Source organism: Marmota marmota, unplaced genomic scaffold (genome assembly GCF_001458135.2).
Source record: "Marmota marmota marmota unplaced genomic scaffold, marMar, whole genome shotgun sequence".
Lineage (NCBI taxonomy): Eukaryota > Metazoa > Chordata > Mammalia > Rodentia > Sciuridae > Marmota > Marmota marmota.
This window is the reverse complement of record NW_025999999.1, coordinates 500,537-509,105: the sequence shown is the minus strand read 5'-3', so window position 1 is coordinate 509,105 and position 8,569 is coordinate 500,537. Positions and strand designations below refer to the sequence as shown.

Below are 8,569 nucleotides of genomic sequence, written 5' to 3'. Positions count from 1 at the left end.
CCAGCACAATTATAGAGGAGGAATAGTTTATTTGAGGGCTCACTGTTTCAGAGGTCTTAGTCCATAGAAGGCTAGCTCTATTCCTCAGAGCTTAAGGTGAGGCTGAACATCATGGTTGGAGAGGGCAGCTTGCATCACCATGATAAGGAAGCAGAGAGAGAGACAGACTCTACTGGCCAGATATAAATATATACCCAAAGCCATGCCCCAATTCCCACCTCCTCCAGCCACACCCTACCACTTCAGTTACCACTCAGTTAATCCCTACCAGGGCCTTAAATTACTGATTGGGATAAGATGCTTACAACCCAATCGTTTCTCCTCTTAACCTTCTTGCATTTTCTCACATGTGAGCTTTTGGAGGACACCTCACTCATATCCAAACCATAACAAAAATGAAAATTGTATTTGGCTGGGGTAGGAAAATGAGATTATGAAGGTTTTCCTGGAAGACTTTTTGAATTGTAATTATCTTCAATGTTTAGTACCTCTAAATTCTTAAGCATTGATTGATTTTATAATTAGACTGCATGTTTCATGATGGCAGGGGCCACACCTTATATTTGCCTTGTTGTACAATATGGTAATAATGTTCAAATGTTCAAGAATCACTTGAGGTGCTTTTTTAAAACTATGGATTTCTAGGCCTGTCCCGAGGAATTTTGAGAAAGTGCATCTGTAGGAGGGCTCAGGAATACATATTCCTAACAAGAACTGGTGATTCTCTTTTATGGTTTATTAAATAATGCCCTATGGAGACTGAAAAAGTTTTAGGCACACAATTAAGAGTGAGAGAGTAGTAGATTAGTTAATGATTCAATCTGAACTGCATCAAAGGAAGGCAAACAGGGACCATTACCTTAATAAGAACTTTGTGATACCTTTTACAACCAGGATGCAGTACTTCCCATGGCATATGTGTCTCATGAAGTCATTATATTCTTTCTTTTGTCCTTGTCTTCTGTCTTTCCTTGTGCTTAGGCTCCTTCTTGTCACTGTTTGGTATGAAATGACCTTATACATTCTTCTCTTTGCATTTGTATCCTTTTGCATTCTTCCCATCCAGATCCTCTCCTTTCTGGAACAATTCTTTGACTTATACTGTCCTTGCTCTTCCCAGACTGAAGCCACATCTGCTTCAGTTACATTCTTGCATTACTCTTTCAGTAGGAAAAAAATCCATTTTTATAGCAGAAGAAAGTACCCTACTTGCCACACTCTCGACTATTCCTGCTGTATCCTGAATTGGGAACCCATACCTTAGACTTCCTGGATGACATACAGCCCATGCAGATCAGTTGTTATGGCAATCATTTTGTTTCATACAAGGCTTTCTCTTGTAACTCTTTACAAGGCCTAATTTTGCATTGTACTCTGCACTTTAATATATAGTATATAGCATACTATAGTTCTCCAAGACACCTTAGATCAAGGGTCTTGAATTTCAATGATAATGGCTTCTTCAGAGCCAAGCGAATTGCAGTTCAACTATATAGCTACTGTTTAATCTCCCAAATGAGACAGAGAGAGGCCAGGTAGGACATTTTTCATAAGCAAAAAGGTTTTAAACCTTGAATGTAGACTTTAAAAACTTGCATATATTTCGGGTAACTGGTACTTGGCTGCTTTATAATGAAAGGTCTCCTTAATAAATATTCCAGAGCCAGCTCAGACTAATCTTAGGAAGGGTTGGGGAGAGCCACTCGACCACACAGAGTTCATTTTGGCAAAATGATGGGTTAGAGGGGTTTCCCCTGCATAACAGAGTTACTTATTTGTGTTTAGCTCACATACTACACTTTGAATTCAGCCATCTGGTGTATATTTTTTTTTTTCCTAGGGTATTCAAGAGAATGGATTGTGGTTATGTAAACAAACTGACTGAGAAATAATGTGCAGGTGCCCTGGCCATGAGACTGCCCCCATTTACATACCTTTCTTGACAGTTCCTTCCCTTCCCATTCTTCCTCCTTCTAACATTGACCCATAATTCTGAGCATGGCTGGGAGAGGCTTGATAAAGGCAAGCCAAGGATATTCATTTTGAGGTACCCATCAGTAAGAGTTATTGACACATGAGAGGTTTGAATTAGGCCCAAAATATGTTAGCTCCCTTGACCAGAGGCTGTGGACCACTGAGCTCTTGTTTCTCTCCCTGCAAGGCCATCATGGTATACGTGTGTGTGTGTGTATGTGCTCACAGGGAAATAGTGTGCACTGATTCAGCTAGTACTGCATTTGAGTTAATGTTAATGGGCTGATGAGTTTAGATGATGGCATTAGTGGGGCTGCTTCTTTGAGCTCTGTCAGGTCAACACAGAGGTTCTAGGGATAAACGGTGGGGTGGAGCCAATCCATTCATACCTCCGGCTCATAGTTTCACAACAATACTCAGCCTCTGTTTCCTGCCTTCTTCAGGAGTCTTCTCCAGGTAGGAATGCTGATGAAGACCCTCCTGCCTTCAAGGACTAGCTCAGAGACCACAATATCCATGACTTCCAGAATTTTATGGTACATTGGCCCCTTCTCTCTCCTGCTTCAATTTGGAATAGATCATTCTCTTTGGTGTGTGTGTGTGCGCGCGCGCACGCACACCTTTGTGAAGCTTTCTAGAGTATCTCTTGAGAAGATAATGAACATGGTCAAAATTACAAACTTATGTGTCAGTGATAATGAGGATCTATTGTTAGATCTGCCACTTAACAGTGGTTGGACTTGGGACAAATTACTCTGGTCTTTCCAAGCCTCAATTTTCTTATCAATAAAATGGAAAAAAATAAACATGCATTGCTTGTAAGATTGTTGGAAGGATTATATGAGACACTTGTAAAGCATCCAATCTATAGCCTGCTTTTATTATATGCTCATTAAATGTTAGTTGTTGTGATTATTATTATACATATTAAACAAATATATATCCAGCACTGAGCAAGATAGTGCAGATGCAGAGTTGAATGATTTTTTCCTTAAAGACATTTGCAGGTTTTTGGGAAGATACACACAATGACAAGTTTTCTTGAATTGTAGTTCAATGAGATAACTTTGATAGTAGGGCCACAGAGACCAGAGCTACACACTCTGCCTCCTTCTGCCATTAACTTGAGTTTATCTGTCTATACAGCGGCGCCATGCATTGCTGAAGAGTAGAGACAGCATTTCTGTGATTTGGTTTTCCCCAAGGATATGGCAAAATGGTGATTAAATTGAACCCACAGCTATTTGTCTAATTCAAAACAGAACTTGGGTTTTCCTTGTTTTTTCCCCTGTTTTATGAGAGACCGTCCATCCTTGCTCCTCAAGCCGCAGGTAGCTTCTGAAGGGCACTAGCAGTAAAGATGAGGTTTTAAAGTTCCAGATTGTCCTGAACAGATGACCATGCTAGATGGCATGGAAGGTCCCTGGCGGGTACTGTGCCAAGTCAAGTTGACTCACTGCCCTTCTCTCTGCCAAGGTCAACACAGTGGGCAAGTGATTTCCAGTAGTAGGGAGGCCTCAGGGGACATTTACCCCGGTGGGTAGTTACTTAAGTTTTTACGAGCATGGCTTGATTAATTAGCTTCTGAAAGGACAGTAGTAATTCCCGGAGAGGCTATTAGGAAGCACCTATGTTATTTGGTCCTTGCAGAAAACGATTAACTGAAATTCACACTCTGCAAAATAATTAACCAAGAATGGTGACACTACATTATGCAGTCATTTTGAAGTAAAGGTCTCTTAGATTGCAACTTAAAACTTTAAATTATTTTGGAGACTAGCTTTGGCTTTTAGATAGATTATAATAAAAGCAAATTATTGTACATTTTAATAACTGGCTTCTTTGGAAAAGGAGGTCTGATACGAGGCTGATGACTGTGATGTATCTCATAAAAGCTAATTGACAATCTAGTTCTTTAAATACCACAAGAATCCATCATGGTTAACATTACTACGATGAGTTCCAAAGGAATTAAAGATGATTTACCAGCCATTGGGACATTTTGCTAATATTATACATACTGAAGGAAGTAGTAAAAGAGATGAATACTTTTAGACACCTCCAATTGCCTAATTTGTAAACAGACGCCATGTGCAGGACCTCTAGTTCAAGGGCATGTACCTGGTTGGGATGAATGCAGCATTAGGATTACACAGATAGCTTTATCTTGTCTCTGTATTGTCCTTTCCTGGAATACGTACAGGCCCATTGGGATATTGTGACTCTATTCTCAGAAAAAGCTGCTTCTTTTATTCATTTTTAATTTTTTTTTCTGTTGCTCTCCTGTTTCTCTACACCCCCCACCCCCTTAAAGATTCTATGGCCAGGGGTATGCTGTGATCCACTGGACCTAGGTGGAAAAAACTCTAATTTACTTCTTTTAAGAGACAGTCCAGGTTTATGACATTACACACTGACTCAGGGGATTGTGAGAGGAAAGAAGAGGTTTCATAATGAAAGAGTTCCTCTCCGAAGGCTATTGGAGTTGGGGTCCTGACTGAGTTGGCTCAGGGTATTCAAGTCTTGATTTGTCAACCAGAATCTAACGAATTCAGATTGCTCCATCTGTCTTCAAGGAGTTAAATATGAGTTTTGAACCAATATTTAAAAATCTAGATTATTGACATTTCTTGGACAACCACAAATGTTATAAAATGGGGCTTAGAATCCAAGAACTTAAAACTTAGGAAGCTGGAGCTAAGAAATGCTGTCCCTTTTAGACAGGATACAGAACATCTCCCCGTCAGGAAGCTGGCTGGGTTCACTCATTAACTAATCTGCTTGAACCGATTGTGATAGCTTTATCAGGGGCCGTTGAGTCTAGAGCACGATAAAAACTCAATGGAGCTTGAGCCCAGGAGGAATCTAGTTTTCCCTCAGGAAGAATTGGGACTCCTTATTTCACACACAAGTTCTGGTTTGCCCTCAAGATTCCCAGGTTTTGCTTTCACCATTCCACTTCTCAGATCCAGACTTGTAGCCCTCTAACTTCTCCAGCTGGGAAGGAAACATGGCCCTATAGAAGACTAAAAGGTAAAATAATTCTATGGAAAGATAAATAAATATACATGATGTAGCTAAAAGTGTTGGCAAGCCAGTAGCTCCACCTATCCCATGCATTTTGTTATATTTTGGGGTTCCTTGTGGGCAGGGGCAGTGGGAGAAGTAGCAATAGTGTTAAGTGCTTTTTTTTTACCATCACGAGGAGTCAGGTTGTTCAGTATGGGGCACTTCTTATCCTGTGGAGTTAGTATTTTGTTAACTTTCCCCTTCTTCCACAAGTGGCAAACTGGTTGGGGGACATGTTGATGATGTCATTGCCATCTGGGTACAAACTGATTTTTCCTGGATCTCACCCATCTACAGATACAAATGAAGCAACAAACCCCTTTGCACACTTTTGGCTTTCCTTTTCTAACCAGACCTCTAATGCTCTGTGAAAGGTCACTCAGGATTTCTGGGAGGCTCTATGGGGTGGTTCACAGTTGTTCACAAATGAGCGTATTTAGCAATCCAGACACATCTATCTGCCATTTACTTCCACTTCTACCCCAGCCTCCCTTGGTTGGATCTGTCCATGCCTACAGGACCTGCTGCATCTGCTGAACTGTACCAGTGAGGTCCTTAGACAACTGTGTCCACCTGGCACCCAGCTTCTGCTTCTGATGACCACATCTATAGCCAGCAGTGTTCATGATCATTTCTGCTCTTAATACCCCTGTCTCCTGACATTCACCATGATGATGATGCTCTTCTGACAACAGTTTATTAAAAAGTATCAGCATTAGGGGCTGGGATTGTGGCTTGGCGGTAGAGTGCTCGCCTAGCATGGGCGGGACTTGGGTTCGATCCTCAGCACCACATAAAAATAAAGGTATTGTGTTGTGTCCATCTACACCTAAAAAAAATACATATTTTTTAAAGTATCAGCATTGTAGCCCTACTGGGTATCAGGCACTCTGCTCACAATTTCTAGCATAGGGATGCAAGGCATACTCCTGAATCTCAAAGAACACAGACCTGCAAATGTGCAGCTTCACTACAAAGATAAAACACAGAGGAAGGACCCCCTAATCCAGACATCCAGGAAAAGTAACATTTAAACTGAAATCTGAATATGAATTCCAGGAGTTAGGGAAGAAAAGGTACAGTCCGGGAGTAAAAAGGAAAGAAGGTTGGAAGGAAGGAGTGATAAAAGCATAATGAAACCTACCAGGGAAGAGAGAATGGGTTTTTCTGATGACTTAAATTTAGCTTCAGCAAAACGAAGGTGCATGGGAGATGACTGATAAGAAAGGAGCCTGGAGAGATCAGGAGCAAGATGGAGGGGGCTTGTAAGCCATGCTAAAGCTGTGGGGTTTTTGCACAGGGCAATGTGGAGTCCACATAAGGTTTTAAATAGGAGAGGGACTTGATTGAAATGAACCTTAGAAATACTATTCTTGTATAAAGAAAGTGTGAGAGTTTCAATTTCAGCAGAACAGTCTTAAGGATTCTGGCAATTCCTCCTGCTAATATACTGGCTATAAAACTTGTTAGGAAATGTATCATTGACTGGCATATTGGCTGGGACTAGCTAGAGGTCAAAAACTAGTAAAATCCAGAACGCAGGAGCAAGGAGAAAATTTGCTTTTAGCTTTTAGGTACCTAGAATTAGTAAACAGAATTCACTACTAACTTTCTCTTGTTTGCCAAATTGGATGACCTTGAGTGGCTGCAGGGTACACAGTGTAGGGCCAGTCCAAAAAGATGAGTCTAGTAGGAATCCCCTCCCCTTCAACCTTCTCATGCCTCACAGAATGTTATATTCCAAATGGCCGTACATTCCATTTAAGTATGACCAAGAAACAAACAACTTATTCTCATCATCAACACCTTACCAGGCAGTTACAAAAATTGCCCATCTCAAGCTTAAGAGTTCAGTAGGGGAAGGGAATAAAAGAAAGAAAAAAAGTCTTAAAATTTATAACCAGAAACAAGTCTTCATATAGGTTTGTAGTCCAAAATAAAGCCTCTCAAAGAGGTTAAAGTATTTAGCTAAAATTTTAGTTTAAAGTGATCTTGTTGATAGATTGCCAAGGAATATAGCTGAAACAAATTCAATCCTCCCTATGGAACTTGCTTTCAAACCAGGTCTTAAATAATTTTCACAAAGTTTTAGAATATAGCCACAATAAAAATAACACACACACATAAAGAATTGAAGCATAAAGAGAAAGAACCAGAAGAAATATAAATATTTGACCTGAAAATATATCTGATAGAATTATTAAACACCCAACACAAAATACATATGTTTAATATTCTTTTAAGAAATAGAAAATGTTACAATACACATAGAAATTACAGAAAAGGACTGATTATATTAACAAAAGGATTTTAGACTACAAAACATAATTGTCATAAAAAGCACAAGTAGGTATGAAAAACTATGTAGAATATAGCACATTTATTGCTTTAGCAATAAAAATATAGTAAGTTGAGACATGAAGAGAGAAGCTGTAGTATACTTTTAATCAAAGTTGTAAGAGAAGAGAGAATAGAGCAGAAGTAATAGTTGAGAATTTTCCAGAAAAGATAAGAGGATCTATTCCTCAGGTTTGTGAATTCCAAAAAAATCAAGGCAATTAAGAAAAATCTTGCATGTTGCAGAGGTACGCCAAAGGCAAAAACCTGAAACAGAGCTAGATTGAAGAAAAGGGATAAAATTCAAAGGAATAACAATTGCTGACTGATAGACTTCTCAACAAAAATAATGGAAACCATAAAACTATGGTTGAGTGTCCTGAGAGGTCAAATTGCTGTAAGAAAAGTCCATGTGATCATACGTATTCAAAATCATTAATACAACATTTTAAAAGAATCATCTAAATAAAGACATGGCCCCTGAACATGGACATGGACATGAACATGGTCAGGGAAAACTAGAACTTCCAGATTATAGGTAATGGAAGATAGAAGGGACACCATTACAAACTGTCCAGGAGAAGCTGGCTGCAAAAGGGCTCAGGGATCCATGGGGCCGCAATGAAGCTTGGAGATACATGGGTGGCTTTGCACACAATGTTTCCTTTGTTGGTGTATTATTAAAAGGATTTAAATGGGGATTTGCTGCTTTTGTGGTAGCCATAGGGGCCAAATATTATCTGGAGTCCCAGAAAAAAGATAACAATCATCACTGAAGATAGTATCTGGAAATATCTTAGTGACTCCTTAATTCTCTTATATCGTACTTGTCTATGTGTTTTGTCCCTTAAAGAATACTAGTAAGGTTTAATAAAGCAAGAAAAATATGCTGAGAAAAAACTTGCAAACCAGGAATTATATACCCAGCAAATATGTCTTTCAAGAATGAGAGCCAATTACCAGGTAGATATTTCCAGACAAAAATGAGCAAGTTTTCCCACATCACACTCTCATTAAAGAAGATTCTAAACAGCACAGAACAGGCAGAAGGACTGTGATTATAAATGCAAGGCCAATATGAAAGGAAAATCATGAGCAGAGCATGGGTAAATATGTAGGAGAATCTTACAAACTCTGGCAGCATAAAACAATAGTTAGAATGTCATGTGGTTTTAAAAAGGCAATAACA

At 39.4% G+C, this 8,569-nt stretch overlaps 1 pseudogene; it reads left to right on the top strand.

Annotated features, from left to right (window-relative positions):
* Window positions 1-7,751: 7,751 nt before the first annotated feature.
* Window positions 7,752-8,201, top strand: LOC125617948 (annotated as a pseudogene).
* The last annotated feature ends 368 nt before the right edge of the window (window positions 8,202-8,569 follow it).